The sequence below is a fragment of the Lynx rufus genome, unplaced genomic scaffold (assembly GCF_022079265.1).
Source record: "Lynx rufus isolate CCGP_SWC_20201006 ecotype Redwood Valley unplaced genomic scaffold, mLynRuf1.p SCAF_6, whole genome shotgun sequence".
Lineage (NCBI taxonomy): Eukaryota > Metazoa > Chordata > Mammalia > Carnivora > Felidae > Lynx > Lynx rufus.
This window is the reverse complement of record NW_025814878.1, coordinates 1,266,913-1,287,635: the sequence shown is the minus strand read 5'-3', so window position 1 is coordinate 1,287,635 and position 20,723 is coordinate 1,266,913. Positions and strand designations below refer to the sequence as shown.

The 20,723-nt window shown below is 47.0% G+C and overlaps 1 protein-coding gene across 1 annotated transcript in view; it reads right to left on the bottom strand.

Annotated features, from left to right (window-relative positions):
- Nucleotides 1-18,975, bottom strand: part of AGPAT4 (1-acylglycerol-3-phosphate O-acyltransferase 4) — a 126,414-nt gene extending 107,439 nt beyond the window's left edge. The window contains exon 1 of the mRNA XM_047101698.1: nt 18,867-18,975. The gene's annotated coding sequence lies outside the window, so the exon portion shown is untranslated. The remainder of the gene's footprint in view (nt 1-18,866) is intronic.
- Between the last annotated feature and the right edge of the window lie 1,748 nt (nt 18,976-20,723).

Genomic DNA, 20,723 nt, shown 5'->3' with positions numbered 1-20,723 from the left:
TGTACAATTCATTGGCTGTCTTTTTTCATAGTTATGCTCTTTATATCTCCGTCACTCTTCTTACAGAGTAAGAACTAAATATCAAGAAATATGGGGGAAATACATTCTTACAAAACCTCAAGGTACCATTTCAACTGGTCCTCCCCATGGGCAGAAGTATAGGTTAGCAAATGGTTTACTGCTGGGAGACTTACTCTTTTAATCCTTGATCTAAGCTTTAGTCTAACAGTAATTTAATTCTTAAAGATCAGTAAATACTGGCTCAAATGGGAGAACAAAAAATAGATTCAATACTGAAAGCTTCTGGGTTTCAGATAACGCTCTTCACAGAACTTCCTAGTTTCTAAGAAAGCAAATCCTGGCAGAGTGGAGAGCTCTGGAAATACAATGCCTGGATGCAAAAAAAAAAAAAAAAAAAAAAAAAAAGCTAGCGTCTTAAAACTGTTAGAAAAAGGCACCCACTGGGGCACCTGGCTGGCTTAGTCGGTAGAGCATGCTACTCTTGATTTCAGGGTCGTCTGTTCAAGCCCCACATTGGACGTGGAATCTACTTAAAATAAAAGTAAGTAAAAATAAAACAAAAATAAGGAGAGAAAGAAAGAAAGAAAGAAAGAAAGAAAGAAAGAAAGAAAGAAAGAAAGAAAAAGGGACACGGTGCTAAACACACCCAAGAAACCATTTTTACTGTTTTGAGGGCAGTAAGAGGTACATCAGGTCGGACAGGACACAGCCCTGGTTCCCTGTCATAAAACCCCATGTAATTACCACTATGTGAGTTGAACCAAGAGCCCTTCTGATAGTTCCTTCTTCGTTTCTTTCCTGTGGCATCTCGTGCATAAAATTCTCCTGCATCAGTTCAATAATATCATTTTCAGATAGGCCTGACTAGCAAAGGGGCTTGATTTGAAAGTCTGAGACATCTCTGCAAAGCATCAGTTTCCTTGGCCTCAGAGAAGATTTTAGGCAGTGAATGAAGACACCGAGCTCAAGTTCCCCAGATGTTTTTGTTTCAAATATTTTTTTAAAAGTTTATTTATTTATTTTGAGAGAGGGGAGCAGAGAGAGGGAGAGAGAAATCCCAGGCAGTCCCCACACCGACAGCACATAGCCCGATGGGGGGCCGTATCTCACAAACCTCTGAGATCACGACCTGTGCCGAGATCAAGAGTCAGACGCTCAACTGACGGAGTCACGCAGGCGCCTCTAGTTTCCCAGATGTTAAACAGTTACCATACGAGCCAAGAATTCCAGTCCTAGATATGCACTCCAACCAAAATCGGACACCCAAAATCTGTATGTGAATGTTCATAGCAACATTGTTCGTGATAGCTAAAAGATGGAAACAGCCCTAATGTCCATCAGCTGATGCACAGAGAAACAAAAGGCTGTGTATCCACACAATAGAATACTATTCAGTCACAAAAAAGAATGAATTACTGATGCATGCCACAACATGGGGGAACCTCAAAAACATTAGACCAAGTGAAAGAAACCGGTCACAGAAGACCACATATCATCTGGATCTGTTTATAGGAGATATCCAGAAGAGGCAAATCTGGAGAGACAGAAAGGAGACTAGTAGTCGTCCAGGGCTGGAGAGGAGGAGTGACAGCCTATGTGGTTTTTTTTTTTTTTTTCTTTTTTTTTCAGTGATGAAATCCTCTAAGGGTAGATAGTGGTGATGATTGCACAACTCTGAATATACTACAAAGAGTGACGGGAAATCAGCCCTAGGCATGCAAGACCACAGAAGCCATTGCCACCACGTAGGATAATTAGGCTTTGGGCTTAAGATCCAGAGAAAATCTTCTGCGGGTCAAAAGTTTTGAACACCTGACATTGAATCCTGTCATCACTTTCAATGCTACCCACTCAAAGACGTGATAGGCTGTATTTGCTACGGCAGACTCATGGTGATTAAATCAGATGAAATTTCAGGGCTCAAATATGCGAAAGAAATTTTACTAGTGCTACCAGGTCAGTTACCCTTTGATGCCCAAACAGAGCAGAAGCTGACAAAGCTTCTCTGGAGCACAACCCTGGGAGGCAGGACTGACGTCTGGGGGCTCACCCCATCCCCCCCAGGAGCCAGCGCAGAACGGACGCTTACGGAAAGAATTCGTAAATGGGATTTGGTGAATTGTCAAAAGCTTCACTCAAGCAACGAAATCCATGGGGCGGTAAATAATTGAGGGGGGAAAAGTGGGTTCATCAGTTTGGCAACATGGACATTTTTACATTTTTGGGGGTGGGAGACAAATGAGCCACGACAGGAGTCAGGAATTTATATTCCCTGTTGTCCAGTTTTAGATCTGAGAGACCTGCTCTTTCCCCCAGATCAGAGTTGTTAGCTTGATCAACCTACAGCGTCCAAGTCGAAGCACCTGCTGCATAGTCTGAGAGACAGACACTGTGGCCAGGGACGGTGGGGGCAGCTCTCCTCACTCTTCCTCCAAGCCCTTCTGTGAATGTTCGTGTCCCTCAAATGGGATTCTGGGGATAGGGATGAAGCAGCAAAGAAAATGGGACTTATTTCCAACCTGTACTTTGAATCAGGAATAAAAGTTGTAAGCTTACTGGGGCACCTGGGTGGCTCAGTCAGTTACGAGTCTGACTCTTGGTTTCAGCTCAGGTCATGATCTCATGGTTCAGGAGTTCGAGCTCCACGTGGGGCTCTGTGCGGACAGGGTGGAGCCTGCTTGGGATTCTCTCTCTCTCTCTCTCTCTCTCTCTCTCTCTCTCTCCCTCTCTCTCTGCCCTTCCCCTGTTCACATGCTCACTCTCTCTGTCTCTCAAAATAAATAAATAAACATTAATTTTTTTTAAAAAAAAGCAGTAAACTTAAAACTGGATGGATGTTGAAAACCATACATCCATCACCAGGTGAATGAATAAACAAGATGTGGTTAGACCATCCAATGGACTACTGCTTAGCAAAACAGAAGAACAAACAATTGACCCATGCAACACATGGACAGGTCTCAGAAAAACTACGCTAAATGAAAGAAACCAGACACAAAACATTACATGTTGAGTTATTCCATTGATAGGCAGCTCCCATAAAAGGCAAAACTGTAGAGACAGAAAATGGACTGCTGATCACCTGGGGCTATAGGTGCAAGTGAGGATCCCATCGGAACAAGGCACTTGCTGAGGGTGACAAAAAAAGGCTCTGTGATGAATGACCATTACACAATGGTGACTATTGCAAAACAGGATACATTTACCATCTCATTGAACTACACACTTAAAATGGATGAATTTTATGATATGTAAAGTATGTCTCAAAAAAGCCATCAACAATTACATGAATGAATGGAAGAATTGTAAAAAGTGGTCAAATTCCTGGGGCGCCTGGGTGGCGCAGTTGGTTAAGCATCCGACTTCAGCCAGGTCACGATCTCGCGGTCCGTGAGTTCGAGCCCTGCGTCAGGCTCTGGGCTGATGGCTCAGAGCCTGGAGCCTGTTTCCGATTCTGTGTCTCCCTCTCTCTCTGCCCCTCCCCCATTCATGCTCTGTCTCTCTCTGTCCCAAAAATAAATAAAAACGTTAAAAAAAAAAAGTGGTCAAATTCCTAACAATAGAAAAGAACGATAGGCTGATCCTTTGAATAGGAGGAGTCAGTTTCAATGAACTGTCTTCGTGGAAGTTAAAAAGGAACGTAGGCAGGAATGAATGAGAAAGAGACGTAAAATAGAAAAGAGGAAAGACAGCATGAGTTCCATCTTCTGTTTCATAGTGGAAATAAAAACATGCCAGTTTCATTGTTTCATTAGCTATGAGTCCAGCTGGTCTCCCTACCCCCAGCTGCCCTGTCATATACATAAAAGCATATGGGTACATTCTGTTACAGTTTTACTTAAATAAAGATAACACCTTTGCTCTGGCGTTTTCCCCATTGACCCACCCAATAATGGTACCAATGAAAAAATCAGGTTAAGTCAACTCAACAGAATTTAGCTACAGTGGATGCTGGCTCCATGTGATTATTTATTAGTTAATGAACTGAAATATTTGGGGCCAGTCCTGCATACCAGAATAAAGGCTCCAGTATTTATGTTTCCCAGCTTTTGCAAACAGGGAATTTCACTTGTCTCCAGTCGTATGATACTTTTCCAATTTCCCCACAAGATCGCCAAGAGTGAGAATGGCAATTCAGAGATGAAAACTGTAAATTCTCTCCATTCCTTAAAAAGTGATTTGTCTTGGCTGGAATAACTGAAAGAATTCAAAATGGCAGCAATCCCACCTTTTCGTTTTTCTATCCTTCCCCATTTGAAAACAGATTTCCCATAAACAGGGTGGGCAGAATCTCCAAATACCTGAAAGTATCTACGTATTAATTTTTAGAATTTTGTTTTTTAAAAAGTTATTTTCTACTGAATATAAAGTTGCTGTTTTTCACAGAAAACCTGAAACATATATTTTTTATTCAGGCCTCGAGTCAGAAAGGCAACCAAAATACAGAAAACACACGCACACACTTAAATGGGCACAGGAGAGCAATAATCTCTCACGATCACCAGAAATGATTTCTCTTAGTTGAGGCAACTTTGGCCTTGGACTTTGGCATCTTCGTATGTTGGAAGATGGTTCTATTTCCCCCCCCCAAAAAACCACGGAAACACCATCAACAGAGAGCCATTCTTCAGACTGAGTTTCAGGAAGATTCGGTTGAAAATTTAATCACATGGCCAGAGGTAAAGAATGTGTGGGAACAATTTAACCACAAGCTTTGCCCAACAAACACACCATCCTTCCTACTCCGAGATGGCCTCACGTGACACTGGCTGGCAGTGGCATCCACGCCCTGAGCTGCTGGTGGTCACGGACGGATCTTTATGTGGCCATCTTGTCTCACACAGTCTTGCTTTTGAACAGCTGTCCGCAGTGAGGGCAGAACTGTAGCCCCACCAGACGCCCTGGCATTCACGAACACCCAATAAACCTCTCTAGACTCAACGCCGTAGGGACTAGATCATTTTCAGGGCCCGGTGCAAAATGAGAGCGTAGGGCCCCTTGGTCAGAATTTAGGAAGAATTTCAAGACCGTGAGCGCAGAGCTCATACCAAGCGGGAGGTTCTGTGCGATGTTACAGTTCACACACTGGGACCCGCACGGGCCACCACGGGAGGACTTCCACGGCCACGGGGCACTGCGCGTGTTTGGGGCTGCCGCTGAACTGCATCCTCTAACGACAGAAACATCTCCTGGGGAAAGAGGTTCAGTGTCTCCAACAGAAGCCCTGCTGGCCCGGCAGCTTGTTGCTCTGATGTGGTTCAGGCTGCAATAAAACTGGCAGTATCGGCGGGGGGGGTGGGGGTGGGGGTTGGTGAGAGAGGCTCCCCCTGTAAGGACCCCTCCCCGGAGGATGCCCGTCACTCCTTCCCCAATATTTACTGAGGCACCACCCAGGGGAGTGGAAACGCCCAATGGCATCCAGGAGCTGGCTACACAGTAGGGAAGGAGGAGGAGAGAAATTTAAATGATAGCAGCTACCCTCCCAAAATGCAGTGTGTTTTTAGAATAAAAAGTGAGGGCGGGCAGGGCAGTGAGGAGGTCAGGACGGTTTTCCTAGAGGGCACACCTCAGTGGTCATTTTGCCCCAGCAGGGCTCACTGTCCCACTTCTGCACTCCGGGTCTGTCCCATCTGCCCGCTGCCCTCCCTTCCCCCTCCCCCAGTTGACTTGCCCGGCATGTGCTCATCTTTCCAAACCCTGCCCTAGCCTGTACCACCCAGCTGCCCTCCCCCAAACCGAGACATGACTCTTCTCAGGGTCCCCTCTATCTTCGCTGTGAAGTTCAGGATTCAAGAACTTAACCCTTGCGTGGTAAAGATTACTTACTGCCTGGGGAAGTGATGTAAAAGGTTCAGCACAGGCCGTGTAACATCAATGAATGTTTTCCTTTGTGTATCTGTCTGCCGTCCTACAGCCTGAATTCCTTAGGAGCAAAAGTGCTTTCGTCTGTATCCACGGTGTCCAGCGCGTGGACCTGGCCGTGGCAGGTGCTTAGCAAAGATTCATAACGCGAATGACTTCAATGGTCAGTCACATCCACCACACTGGTCCAGACGCTCACCGTGTACGAATAACCTGACACAATGTCAGTGGAATGGAGCTGTGACACAGCACCCAGACCAGGGCATCCTCGTTAGTGAAGCAGCCTTCATTCAGGCAGGTGGGACATTTTACTTTCCATCGCTCCAGCTGATAATGTAATGCCACCAAGCTGTATTTGACGTGGGAAAACTCAGTCATGTAACTCTATCTCCATCCTAGGAACAGATGTCGGTCAGAGACGATAGAACCTTCCCGACTCTTTCTGCTGTGACTTTCTACCACCACCATTAAAGTGAAATCCAAGAGGCGCTGGGCAAAACACAAGGCAAAACAAAATCAGGGATGAGGGGATTTCCTGCAACTGGTTTCATCCGCTTTATTCCTTTTGTTTTAGTTACGAAGCAGGCTCTGAGCTCCTTGCTGCACTCTTGTAACACGGAACCTTGCAGACTGAGTATCTGAAGACGCTGTGTCATGGAAAGTTATCAGCCTTAACACCACGGCAGGGACCCAAGAGCCAAAGACCTGCTTTGCCTTTATGGGCTCCACGACCCCGGGCAGATTACTTAACCTCAGTCTCCTCATCGGTAAGATGGAGATAGTAGGTCCTACTTCACGGGGTCATGGTGAAGATAGGCTGTTTCTGGAACCCTGCCTGGCACGTGATAACCGTAAATGTGGCTATCATCATCATCCCCATTGCTTGTCTCCTGGTTCTGGTTTCTGTCTGTCCAGTCGCTGTCTTTCTAGCCACCCTCTTTCTGTCACCCGGTTCCTGTTCTCCCAGCCCCTCAGAATCACCTAGAAAACATTTTTTTTTTTTTTAATCGAGGAACCAGAGACTCAAGCAGCCGGTCCAAGGCGGGCAATTCTAACAGGCAGGCAAGGTTGAGAACGTGGGCAAGGCTCTGCCACGGAGGCCCGGGGACGGGAATACAGGGAGTGAGAGGTAGCTGGCTGGAGCCACGTCTTCCCTCCGTGCCACTGTGGCTGCGTCCCCAACTCTGCCTCTGCATCAAAGACCAAGCATGCCAGGTCAGCAGGCCAGCTCCACGGAGGCTCACCCTTTCTTCCTTTGATTCCTTTCCTTCCATTGGAGTCTGGGGTTGGAAGGAGACTGAGAACAGGGAGCAGACGCTCCAGGAGACTCCATCTGGACCTGGATGGCCAGCTCAGAGCTCGGCTTCCGCGCAGGAGGGCTACGGCCCGAGGGCAGGCAGCTGGCCACCTGGACTTTACGTGTAGCCATCAGCTTCGTCACCCCTGTGAACCAGGGACACTTTTTTTTTGAGTAAAAATAATTTTCGGCAAAGCTAAAATTTAGAACTGAAGTTGACAAAACCGTTCCTTGTTTTTGATGGCAACTTCTCTTCTACTGGCATCTGGACTCTCCTCCCTTAGTAAATGGAGTAGGTTAGATACCACGCCAACGGCTCAGGACCTCCATTCTGCCGGACGTGAGTGTGTCTCAACCATGGACGATTTAAAAAACATTTTTTTTAATGTTTATTTATTTTTAAGAGAGAGAGAGAGACAAACTGTGAGCTGGGGAGGGGCAGAGAGAGAGGGAGACACAGAATCGGAAGCAGGCTCCGGGCTCCGAGCCATCAGCCCAGAGCCCGACGCGGGGCTCGAACCCACAAACCGTGAGATCGTGACCTGAGCCGAAGTCGGACGCTTAACCGGCTGAGCCACCCAGACGCCCCCGGACAAGTTTTTTCAGTCGACCGTTCCTTCTTTTCCTACCTTGCTATCGTGGTTGCTTTTTCACAATTTACGCAGGCAAACAGGTAACCACCCTTGTTAAGCCAGTAATTTCGGTATTATACACGCCGTGCCAGTAGGTTCAGGGTAAAATCAGATCTGGCCTCATAAAGTACATAGGCTTTTGACAATAATTATTTCCCACTACAGATTTGGGGCTGGCTGCACATGGTCGAATCCGTCCCCAAGTAGATATTCTACCATCTCCTAAATGGAATGCACTTTGGCAGACTTGCTCGTTTAAACTGAATTAGATAATAAACCCCCTGTGGTCACAGAGTACCTTTTCTCTATTTTCAACAGGCTCCACACCATAATGCCGATCGCACCATCCTGTGTCACACAAATATGCAAATATACATTGCACTGGAATACGTGGTAAGACTTCTTATGTGCAGACATCACAGCAGCCTAATAATTTCACAGCGTTATTCGCATTTTCAGTCAAATGTTGGGCCAAGTGACACAGCGTATCTATGCTTAAGAATATGGCTTTATTTACTTAAGTAATCTCTACAACCAATGTGGGGCTTGAGCTCCTGACCCTGAGATCAAGAGTCACACGCTCTACCAACCAAGCCAGCCAGGTGGCCTAATAACATGGTTTTAAGAAGAGTACGGACACACACACACACACACACACACGCACACACACACGAGGTCGACCCTTCTTCCTTATTATTCTCGAATATACCAAACAAAACATGGTTTGCTTATGCCTGGGCAAAGTCCACAGTTCAGATTTTTTTTTTTTCCTCCAACAAAGTTTAACTGGAAAGGGAAAAAAAGTGGTTTATTGAGGGTAGTTAGGTGTCGGGTTCTCCTCTTTCCCTCTATTACAACAAGGTCTATCCAGCCTTCTTATTTACACAGGAGGTTTGACTTAGGTTATTTTTCTCCCCACTGGAGAGCGTGGAGTAATGGGTACCTTTATGACAGCTTGTTGGGATTAGAATCGGCAAATTTTACTTGCCTGTTTTGTCCAAATTTCAAAAGATAATCCCAATGAAAGAAATACTTATGAGGACGGGAAGTAATGTATCATAAACTGACAATAAGATAAAAGATAGCTGCAGGCAGTAGGAGTTGAAGTAACTCCTTATTCGAGAGATAGTCAAGGCAATGGGAGAGGAAGAGACATTAGAAAGAACAGAACAAGGCACTGTGCTAATCCAGAGATGGGGTTATTCCAGTAGAAGGGAGGAAAGTCCAAAAAGGTGGGTGGTGGGTGACCAGAGCCAAAAAGAGACCCAAGCAACCCCCATCAGTTATACCATCAGGAACAGAGAGAGGAGAAAACAGAGTCAAGGCAGGCCAGTTCTCAGAGATGACTCAAACCCTGCTTCCCCCCACCCCATCCCATCCCCAAGACTCCTCATTTAGTGACAGTGGTAAAGAGGAAAGGCATTGGAAGGGACAGCACAATAAATCGACTCTTCCTTCCCACAAAGTCACTTAGAGATCATCCAACTCAGCACTCTAGAAGTTTCTGCAGAAATGTTCCCTTTAGCAGAGGAGGCTAACTCCAAAAGGTCTGGAGCTATGGCCTAAAGCCATCCAAACAATCGAGCGGGTTTTGTCTTAAAAGTTCATGTAAATGTTGTGTGTTATATCATGGCACATCCATCTTTGTTGTCTTTTTTAAGGTAAAATAAATTTTAGATCTTTCTGCAAAACGGATGCTTGGGTGACCTGGGCCCAGTCTCTCCCGCAGCTCAGCACAAATTGCTGGCACACTCCCCAATATGACCCCAACCTGTGGGTGGTTGAAGACGTTTGTGTCTACGCCTGGACTCCTCCCTGACCAGACTGAGAAATGAGGACACAGGACATGTGAGGCTACCTCCCAGTGCCAGGGACAGTACCCACCAAGAGACAGCTCCTAGTTTCAAGAAGCCCAAGGTCCCACTGAAAGGAAGCAGGTGGCTAGGACTGGGGCCCCAACCCAGGCTTTGCTACCCTGCCCTGGTCCTCCCTTGTGCCATGCTGCTTCCCATTGTCCCGAAAAGACCCCCAGTCTCTGTGGCCCAGCAGAAAGTGTCTAGGGAAGGAGGCGGGACAGTCACCAGATTCTCGCTAATGAAATATTCCTGTGGCCTTTGACAAGGACTGGACACCTTGACTCCCCACCTGCTAATCCTCTCCCTGCCCAGAGAGGCAGGCAGGGTGTGCCACATAGCATAACCGTTCTTGGGAAATTGCAACTCAACGCTTGCCCAACACCCACAGGAAACAACTAGATCCCAGCCTGGCTAAGCACATGTTCAAGACAGGTACATCTTCTCTGGGGAACCAGGCCGGAGGGGAAGCTGTTAAGACCAGACTGTCTTAAAGACAAATCACAGATTCAACCATTTGAGAAGACAGAAGGAGTGGAAGAAGGGGAGGGGGGATGAAATCTCAATCTAGCTAAAATTGGACCCAATATAAATAATTAAAACAATCAGGCACATTTAAAATATCTCCGCAGTCCTTTCTCCCTGTTTCCCCTACTTAAACTTTAACCCTATTATTCTGCTAGAAATGGAGGCCAAATGAGGATTTTAGGGACACCACAGAACGTTCATTAGATTATTTGGTCTTAAGTAACTTCTTAAATTTCCACGTGATTCAGGGGTTAAGATGTAGAATTTCTGCTCATTTTGTCTTTTTTTTTTTTTTTTTTTTTTTTTTTTTTTTAGTTTTTTTTTTCAACGTTTATTTATTTTTGGGACAGACAGAGACAGAGCATGAACGGGGGAGGGGCAGAGAGAGAGGGAGACACAGAATCGGAAACAGGCTCCAGGCTCCGAGCCATCCGCCCAGAGCCCGACGCGGGGCTCGAACTCACGGACCGCGAGATCGTGACCTGGCTGAAGTCGGACGCTTAACCGACTGCGCCACCCAGGCGCCCCGTCTGCTCATTTTGAAGCTACGGGAGGTCCTTTAACCCTGAAAGAAGATCCAGGGAAGTTATGGGAGAGAGCACAGCATGCAAGTGTATGCAATGCTTTTATAGTCTGTCTTATCCCCACGGGCAGACTCCGTCTGGTTCATCTCTGTACCTTCAGTGCTTGGCCAACCATAGGCTGGATACAAGGGTTCAGGAAGGAATGCTGTGAGAAGGTTCTGGAATTGTGTGGGAGTTTGGAAGAATAGACCCCACCCCCCCCCCCACGCCCATCTTTCTGGTCCTGGAAGGAAGAAGGGAAGAGAAGGGCAGACACAACACCTGGACAGACTAGACGCCTAGCATTGCCGGCACCGGTCTGGAGAGCTGTTGGGGAGCCGTTGCGGAGCCTTGGGGATGCCAAGGCGGGGTGGGGTGGGGGGCCACCTGAAGTAGGAGCTGGTCCCAGGACCAGCAATAAAAGTGACCCTCCGGCTTCAGTGAGAAGGCAGGAGAGGCCTGAAATGCCTACAGAATTGGAGGTGGGTACTAAGAGGCAAATAAATAAGCGGGGAGACCTGGGTGGGGAGCACACTGGTTGGCCTAGAAACTGGGAATTAATCAGTAAATCCCAGCAGACTCACCAGAAGTCAGGAATACTGAGCTGTTCTCACAACTCTTTCCTTACATCTGTTAATCCATCCCACCGGGACTGGGGAGTGGGTTGTCCCACCCAAAGTTTAGCCCCCCTGCCCACCCCGGGCTCAGCCAGCTGAGGGGTAGGGGCAACCTAAATGGAATCCTGGGCAGGGGGCCACATTTGATTATTTTGTGGTTACACCTGTGTTCTTCTTATTTTTCAATTCCTATCAATTGATTTAAATGAACGAATTGCCCCTTTGGTTGGGGCCATTGTTACAAAGCTGGTGAGTGCAAGTTAGTCCTGAGAGATGAGTTCTCTTAGATCACCAGCCAGCTAACCGGGTTTCTGAGTGTCAGATGTAAGAGTTCCCTAGAGTTCCCAATGGCAGGTAACTCCGCCCTGCCAGAGTACATTTAACAAAGTCTGGAATGTTTCTGGCTGTCACTCCTGGGGTGGGGAGGTGACTACTGGCATGCAAACATCCCACAACGCACAGCAAGGCCCCACAAGGAATGACTTGGCCCAAAATGTCAACAGCGCCCAGGCTGAGAATTTGTCCTCAAGGAAAGTCAGCCTGGGAAGTCCTGGCGGGGGCCATCTGACCCCTGACTCCTTGCGCCCACCTTCCTCTAGGCTACAGTACCCATTCAATGCCAGACCCTGCTCTGTGCAAGAAACAGTGCAGTTAGAAAACCCCAGTCCACCAGGAAGCACCCGGTGCAGTCATTAGGATAGAACCATAAAGGGGCGCCTGGGTGGCTCAGTGGGTTAAGCATCTGACTCTTGATCTCGGCTCAGGTCACGATCTCACAGTTCATGTGTTTGAGCCCCACATCGGGCTCTGTGCTGACAGTGCAGAGCCTGCTTGGGATTCTCTCTCTCTCCCTCTGTCTGTACCTCCCCGACTCATGCTCTCTCTCTCTCTCTCTCTCTCTCTCTCAAAATAAATAAATAAACTGAAAAAAAACTGAAGAAAAATAAAAAGGATAGAACCATAAAGACTGAATTGTCATATAACGTAATGGCATCTCGAGTGAGTTTTCTTTTTTTTTTTTAATTTTTTTTTCAACGTTTATTTATTTTGGGGACAGAGAGAGACAGAGCATGAACGGGGGAGGGGCAGAGAGAGAGGGAGACACAGAATCGGAAACAGGCTCCAGGCTCTGAGCCATCAGCCCAGAGCCCGAAGCGGGGCTCGAACTCACGGACCGCGAGATGGTGACCTGGCTGAAGTCGGACGCTTAACCGACTGCGCCACCCAGGCGCCCCCTCGAGTGAGTTTTCTAAAGCACGGATGATGGGATGGAGGAAAACAGAGGCCAGGAGTTTGAGAGATAGACCCAAAGGGTGGTGCACATTTGGGGAAAGAAGCTGTCGCCGTATCTCCACGCAACCTGCCCTTCCCCGCAGCAGAAGAAAGAAAAGAGGGGGGCGTGAGCTGGTCCCAGTAGGAAGGTTCGGGGACTGCACTGATTGTGTGCTGAGAGCGGCAGCATTCTGGGAAGAAGCATTTGGTATGGACAGACTCTTTAAAATTTCATCAGCCTGGGTTAACCTCTGCCCACAGAGAGGTGACAGCTCACGAGGGAGCCGACGGAGATGGGAAAAAGACCAAATTTCCCTCCCCATCAATTCATTTCACCAGGTCTTATTTCAAAGTTTGTCTGAGATCAGCACAGGCAATGTCTTCCCAGATGACACTCTGCCTTTACACTCGGTGATAGATTTGTTGGCAATCAGCAGCAGAAAAGAGAGTCGGACTCTCCACCCACAGCCTTGGGAGCCTTTCAAGAAGCCACCACAGGTGTCCTTAAGAGCAATTTCTAAGCAAAGTTCAACCCTTGGTTAAAAATGTGTTTTGAGAACAGTTCCTATTTAATTTGATGTGATGCCTTGCACTGTCATTCAGATATTTTAGCAACAGGGCCCTTCCCCTTCCCCACCAGATCACTTCCCTGGCTAAACCAGAACAGCCAAGCTCCTTGAAAACCACAGTAGCGTGTCTTATACATTCTGCTACTGGTTTTTCCCCAAGTTCAAAACCACTGCTGTCTCTTCCAGTATTTCTGCAGCTCCCAAAAACTAAGATGAAAGGGATACAGGGGAAGGTCTGCATGGTGGAGATCTGATGATTATGTCAGAAATGTTTGCTGCGTGTCTGTTCAGCATGCAGCACCGCGCTGGCCCTGGGCACAGACAGATGGATACAATGCCAACCAACCATACGGAGGGCACAGTGGTTCCAAGCTGGGCTCGGGAAAGCTATGGTCTTGGTTCAAATCTTAGCTCTGTTACTTATTATGAAACCAGGTGAATAACTCACTAATCTTTGCCTTCTATATCTGTAAAATGGAAAGAAAACTTTTACCTGCTTGGTTTGTTATAAGGATCAAGTGAATTGATACATGGGAGGTCTCTGTAATAGACACAGGAAGTCCTCGTGAAGGCGGGCTATAAGCCTTCTCAGAGAGCCTACAGGTTGGCTGGTCACCTCAACATCTCTGATGGCTTCTGCAAGTTACCTGTCATCCCCCAGACTGAGCAATAACTTTCTGCAGAAATTTTAGTGATCAGCTTCAGACTCCTAAGAAGTCCAAAATGTGGCCTCTTCTCTTGTAGGAGCCCACATAGAAATGACCATGAAATAGCTACTGCTATGTACAACCCAAATTCAGAAGGGAGAGATCTATGCCAACCAGAATTATCTGGAACTCTGCAACAACTTCATGCTGGAGGAAGAAGCTGACCTCATATGAGATCAAAATAACTAAGAAGGGGAACTTGCTAAATGTTTTCTCTGAAGGTCTGACAAGCAGAGGAGGGTGGTGTTCCAGAAGAACTTTTTTAGGTTGCCCATATAAATTCCATGATGAAGGTAGGAAATCAAGTGGGCACAAAACAATTCTAAGAGGAGCTTCATGACCTCAGGAAATATAAACAGGAGTACTCCAACAAAGTTTTAACATTCTGTATTTTGGATATTTACATTTAAGGTATTGAAACCTAAATCTAGGTTTTGTAGGAAGGAGACATAGATTTGCAATGTGTTATGGGAAACCTAGCTCTAAATGACAAGAGGCTCTCTGGTAAACCACTGGGCATATAATTTTGATGAAGGGGGGGAGTTTCTCTTTTAAAAACGCTATACATTGAGTGCATCTGGAGGGAGCTCTAGTCCCATGGAAGTCTACAAGTAACTCGCTATGAGGGAACTTTGAGAGATTAAGGCTCAGCTTGTACTTTTCAGAAAGAGAACATGTAAGTCTTCTGGACTCTATTCCTCTATGGCTCCTGGGTCAGAAATCCTACCTCTTCCCATTTCGTTAATCAACAAATGTTTACTGACACCAGCCATAAGCTCAACCAGTGTGAAAGATACAAGAAAACTTTAACATGGACAATGGTCAACAGCTAACCACTCTTTTATTCTCTGCCCAGCACAATCTATGTATAAATTTGTTCAATGAAACAAGAATGCAGCACCATTAGCCAATAAATGCATCTCTCAAAGATAACACCCTCTGGTTTAAGGGGCTGTTTCCACATTTCTCTCCTTGTTAGTTCCTGAGCTTATTTAGGAAAGAAATAGTTTCCTATTTATTGCTATAGCCATCATTTACAGTGCCTGACACATGATAGTCAATATCATTTGTTGAGTGAGTAATGGATGGGTGGATGGATGATGTAAGCATGAATGTATAAAGGGATGAATGAAGGGTGACTGAAAAGTAGGATTTAGGATCAAAGGAAGAAGTGGAACAAACCCAACTAGAGTAACAAAATGAAGACAAAATCAAAAACAGGTAGAAAATCTTTGGTGGAACAAGAGTGTGTCTTGAAAAGTGGAGGAGACACAGGTTAGACAGATCATCCCATGATAATGCTCACCAAAAATTGCTCTTGTTTTAAGATATTTCCTCTTACTCAGTCATTAGAAGAAAATGGAGATCAGCCAGTCACATTATCTCCCTGGAAAAGGCTTCAGATATTTGAAAACTGTGGCCGTTTACTCTGTATCCAGTTTTGCTCACAGTTGTGTCCATAGCACTTGACAGACAATAGATGCACAATGCATATTGTTAAAAGAATGAGTTCCTGATTTGAGCTTGCTCTTTCCCACAGCCTTAGCCGTGGTCTTCCCTGGTCCATACATGAAGCCAAATTTCAGAGTTCCAAAACTTGATTTCCAAACTGATTCTGTCTTGGACGGAGACTACTGAATTAGAGTTGCCCACGCTCTGGGTAGTGTTGGATGATTACTAAGCAGGCTTGATCACATAGGTCTTTCTACACATTTAGGTATTAAAAACCATTTAGAACTGTGAATGTAGAGTCTTCACATAACTCGTTAGACCTCCTTTTGAGAATACGGCAGACCGCACAAAACGTAGTTAAGTTGGCCCCACACTCATCTGACCATCCCACAGTTCAAAGCGATGGCAATGGTAGGTATTATTAGGATGATGCCACAGGGGCATGTGGGGCTCCCTGTTCCAAATCTCTTATTTGACTGAAGTCTGGCCTTCACTTCTTGAGCTTCAACTCAACAATCATTGGATGAGGTATGCTTCCACCACCTACTCACATCATCTTTCTTCTACCAGTCTTTCTTGCTCTGGTTTAGACAAAATTCTGCCCCTGAATCTATATCCACCAGCACAGGGTATACCTGCTCTATTTCCACACTAAAGACGGACTTCTCCCCACTTGGGACAAGAACTGAGAACCATCTCCTACCACCCACCCCTGTTAGCTGGGACAACGTTGCCTTATTCCCCTTGACTTGTCTATCTCTTCTCCTTCCAACCATCACATCCTCTTCCCGGTCATAGTCTTCTCAGACTAACCACGTCTGCTCTCTCTCACCTCCCTCCTGCCTGGTCTCCTGCCCTCCAGCCCTGTGCACATCCGCACACGTCATTCACACCTGTTTGGTTTTAACTTGGGTTTTTAACTCGATTTTTAACTTTTAACTTGATTTTTAACTTGGGAGCCCAGACCACAACTTCTCTTTTCTTCGCAGTTTCACGGCACCCAGTTCAGAGCCTTGGAGTGAGGCCCCCACTCAGTGGCAACTGACGCCAATGTCAAAAGGTCTTTCCTTGGAACCAACCTACTCTATTCAGCCTCTTTCATGGCGTCCTGAATTTGCTTTGCTCTATAGCCTCCCTGACCTTCCCCAGGTCAGGGCTATTATTATGTTTTTAAGCTCTGCGCAGGGTCCATTTATAGGACAGTATTTATTTATTTCTGGCTGTGCTTCCCAACGATTCTTGCCCTCTGAACTCCATGCCGGAAGGCTTTTTGTGGTGAAACTGCTAGGTCTGGAAACTCCAGAGCGCCCCCCATCACAGACTTTGACTCACACACCATCCATCTGCTTTGGGGGGTCAAGGGGTAAATCTACATCCCCGAGGACCATTTTCAGACTAGGAAAACAGTAACTTAGCAAGACTGCTTTCCACGCTCTTTGCGAGCATCGGAAAACCCACAACTCAACTGCTCAGGTGTGCCAACAGGCGCTTTTCAAAGTGAGAGGCAGATTCTTTTCAACGACACTTGGCTTTTTGCTCTTTAACTAGTTCTCTTGGCTTTAACTCCATTTGGTTCTGGCTAGCCTCGTGCCACACCACGCAGTCCTCATTTTCAGGTCCCTTTTGTATCTGAAATACTTGAGACCTCTTGCATTATGGTAAGTTTTAGAAGTCCCAGATAATAGCATGTTTAGGTCAGGATCTCTGCAAACAGAACCTCGTTAAAACCACCCCTTCTTCCTGCTTCCATGCTGAGGGGTTAGCCTGAGGTTTCTGAGTAATGTTTTTGGTTTCCAGAACGAGAAGGGACTCGGAGGGCTGAGCGACCTTCACAAGTCTTTATTTAAAATTACAGATCATTTTAAGAATCGAGGATGAGACGACTATTGATCTATCTTATAAAGGCTGACTTGTAATTCGGGATATGCCCATTAAGAAAATAGTGCCCGTTATCAGATATTTCCTCACACTTACTGAATAAAAGACTCTCACCTGTTAACAGGCCCATTTGGACTGTCTTTCTAGCAGACATGTCCTTGATTCTAATCATATTTAACTTTGCTTATTACCAGAGAGATGATACTTTTCTCTTGTATTCTATACTTTTCCTGAAAATCAATTCTTTTTCTCCCCATAAAGGATGAGAAGATTCAGTAGCTTTAACTTAGGACTTTGATCCTTGCCCACCTACACACACACACACACACACACACACACACACACACACACACACACACTTTCTCCCTCCTCTCAGGATACTTTTCTCCAACTGCAGACGCTTGCCTCATAATCATAGATGGGCTAATGCTTTCCCGGTTTTGAAAACGAGAAGGTCTACGCACCCTGACCTTAATGAGAGCGGATGGCACAGGTGATCCACATAAGGAAGATGTGCGAAGAAAAACAAAAACAAAAACAAAAAAATCCAAACACAGAATCCTGCTAGTAGTTACCTTTTGTCACCCACTCCTACTTGTTGAACTTAGGTTTTGTGCTGAGTAAGTTCAGGCTAGAGCAAAGAACCCTCTTTTGCATATTTGGGCGATGGGGCACACCTGGGCAGATAATAACGTTCCCATCAGCGCTGGTCCTCAAACACCCTCTAAAACTTTTCTCAAGGACCTCACCTCCTATAAAGAAGTGCATGCTCGCCCCTTGCTCAGGCTGCTCACGGCATTAATACCACGTCTAGAAAACTGTCTTCGTTTCCTAAAGCAGACCAGAAACTGAGGACTCGCATAAACACAGAACCCTTCCTTCCATAATTCCTAGATATGACGGAGAAAATCATAGGCCAAAAATTAAGTAAATAAAGAGGTAATCCCAAATGCCTGTTTCCTTGACAACACCCCTCCCCCAGCCCTCCTCCGATAGGGAAAAACCAAAATGAAAGTGAGGAGGGGGTAGCCACAAAGCCGTGCTGGATTTTGGCAAGCGGAGCCCATAACCGGGTCCGGAAAGCAGCAAACTCGGAACGAAATACAAATAAATCAATTTATATCGGGGGCTGCCTTTTGTGGAGTTTTTTTTTTTTTTTGTGGTTGCCATAGAAACGCCAGGGACGGAAGAACGTGTTGCATGACACAGGAGACCGATCTGTAACAGGAACCTTCTCCCCAGCTTCATCTATCGCAGAGAAAACGCTTTGGCCCAAGGGGAGGGGGCCGCAGGGGGAGGGGGGCGGGGAGGAAGCCCTGAACGGCAGCTCGAAATCACCCCCGGGAAACGAACGCTCGCCCAGCTGAGCACAAAGGAAGGGTCCTTTTGTGGCTGCAGAGCCCCCGTGCCTTCCAGGCTCTGCCCCTCCACGTCCCCACTGGAGCCTGACTTCCTTCTCCACCTTCCACGCTTCCTCGCTCTGTACCTACCCCTTCCAGAGGTTTTAGTGAGGTCCAGCCCCGCAGAGGATAACAGTGAGACACAGACACTCACACACAAACATCCGCCACGCCCAGAGGTGAAGTCGCCTGGAAATCGCACGAACGGCACATACCTCCTTGCTGGCGGCCCCTGGCACATGGGCTTGGGAACCAGAAACTGAAAGGGAGCAGGCTGGGGTGCAGAAATTGCCACTAGTTTATAGGAGCTGTAAGTCAGCCAACACTGGAAAGAAAAAAGCGAGACTCCACCCATGGGGTGGACCCTTCGGGAAAAAAAAAAAAAAGTGGTCCTCAGCTGACGTCTCTCCCCACCCCATGTCACTTCCTTTTAAAGCTACAATTTAGCAGTTACGGGGAGGGAAGCTACGAGCCGGTGTAACATGAGTCACTCCCTTCCCCTTGCAATTAGTGTAAGGAAGTGCCTCCTCGGTCGGCTTCGCGTTCCAAAGCCTCCGGCTCGGGGAACCTGCCGGAATCCGAAACAAAGCCCGCTAGGTGGCCCTTCTCTTCCTGCCGCGGCTCCCACGCCCTGTTGCATCCCCGGGGCCCCGAGGGCTCCTGCAGGCTCGGCCCGGACGCACTCCGGCCCCGTCCGCGCGGCGACCTGGAAACGGTCCCAAACGGGCTCGCGGGTCGCTCGGCGGGTCTGCTGGGGGGGGGGGGGGGGGGAGATGCCCGCGCTCTCCGATCCCCCCGCCCTCGCTGCTACGCCCGGGGCTGCGGGGAGATCGCTCTCCACCCACCGGCGCCCCGAAGCACCTTCAAGGAAATAATGCCGGAAAGTCCAAGTGATCGCAGACGTTCCGAACTGGGAAACAGAAGCTCTGGGGTCGGTGTGTTTTCTCCCCGCCGGGGTCGATTACCACGCACACGCGCGCGCGCGCGCGCACACACACACGCACACACACGCACGTGGCATTTGCACCCAGTGTGTTGGAGTGAGTCTGGGCACACCTTTAGAATCAAACGCTGTCATCACAACTTTAAAAGAGTTTCAACAGCAACTCTTCAAATACCGCGTCTCCAACATGCCCACAGCATGATTTCAACCTCCAAATAGTTAAGATGTGTGCCCTTCAAATGTCCACTATTAGAACCATACTCACAAATAACACTGGAGCCTTTGCAGACGACCCCTGTGTTCGCCCCCATTCTTTAGATGTTGACAGCCCACGGGGGAAAATAGAATGCTCGCGAATAACTAGACCACACTGCAAAACTACTAAGACCTACAGATTGCTAAAACCGAAGGAAACCAAACCAAAACCCAAGCAAAACAGTGCGCCATGAGAGCAGAGAAAGAGAACAGAGAAAGAGCTCTGCTCCCTTATGGTGGGAGAGAAGGGGGCATCCTCAATTGACAAAGGGGGGTTTGGACTATAAGGTGTGTGGCATGCTGGTGGCACGTGTGATGGGAGAGAGGCAGATGGGACATGGATGGGGAGGGGGACGTTAAAGGACATCGAAGGCATAAAAGAAGAATCTGAACAGGAATCTGGACAGAAAACCCATTTGTGGCAATGTCTTCTTTTAATATCCATGTGAAAATTAATCTGACCATACAGAAATGCGGGTGCCTGGGTGGCTCAGTCGGTTGGGCATCTGACTCTCGGGTCTGGCTGGAGTCATGATCTCTTGGTTTGTGGGTTTGAGCCACATGTGGGGCTCTGCCCTGCCAGTGCACAGCCTGCTTGGGATTCTCTCTCTTCCTCTCTCTGCCTCTCCCCTGCTCGTGCTCTCTCTCTCTCTCTCTCAAAGTAAACTAAAAAAAGAAAGTTTGACCCTACAGAGATGCGTATAAAAGATGTTTGTAAGACCTTTCTTACAGCCAAAGCAATTTTTGAGAGTTTTTATAACTTTTCAAATTATGTTTTAAAATCCATTTATTTCTAGTGTGGGGGAAACTTGCAAAGGTTTTTCAAAGTACTTCTCAAGTAGAGTTAGACTGTTTTTCATATTTGAATCTTGAA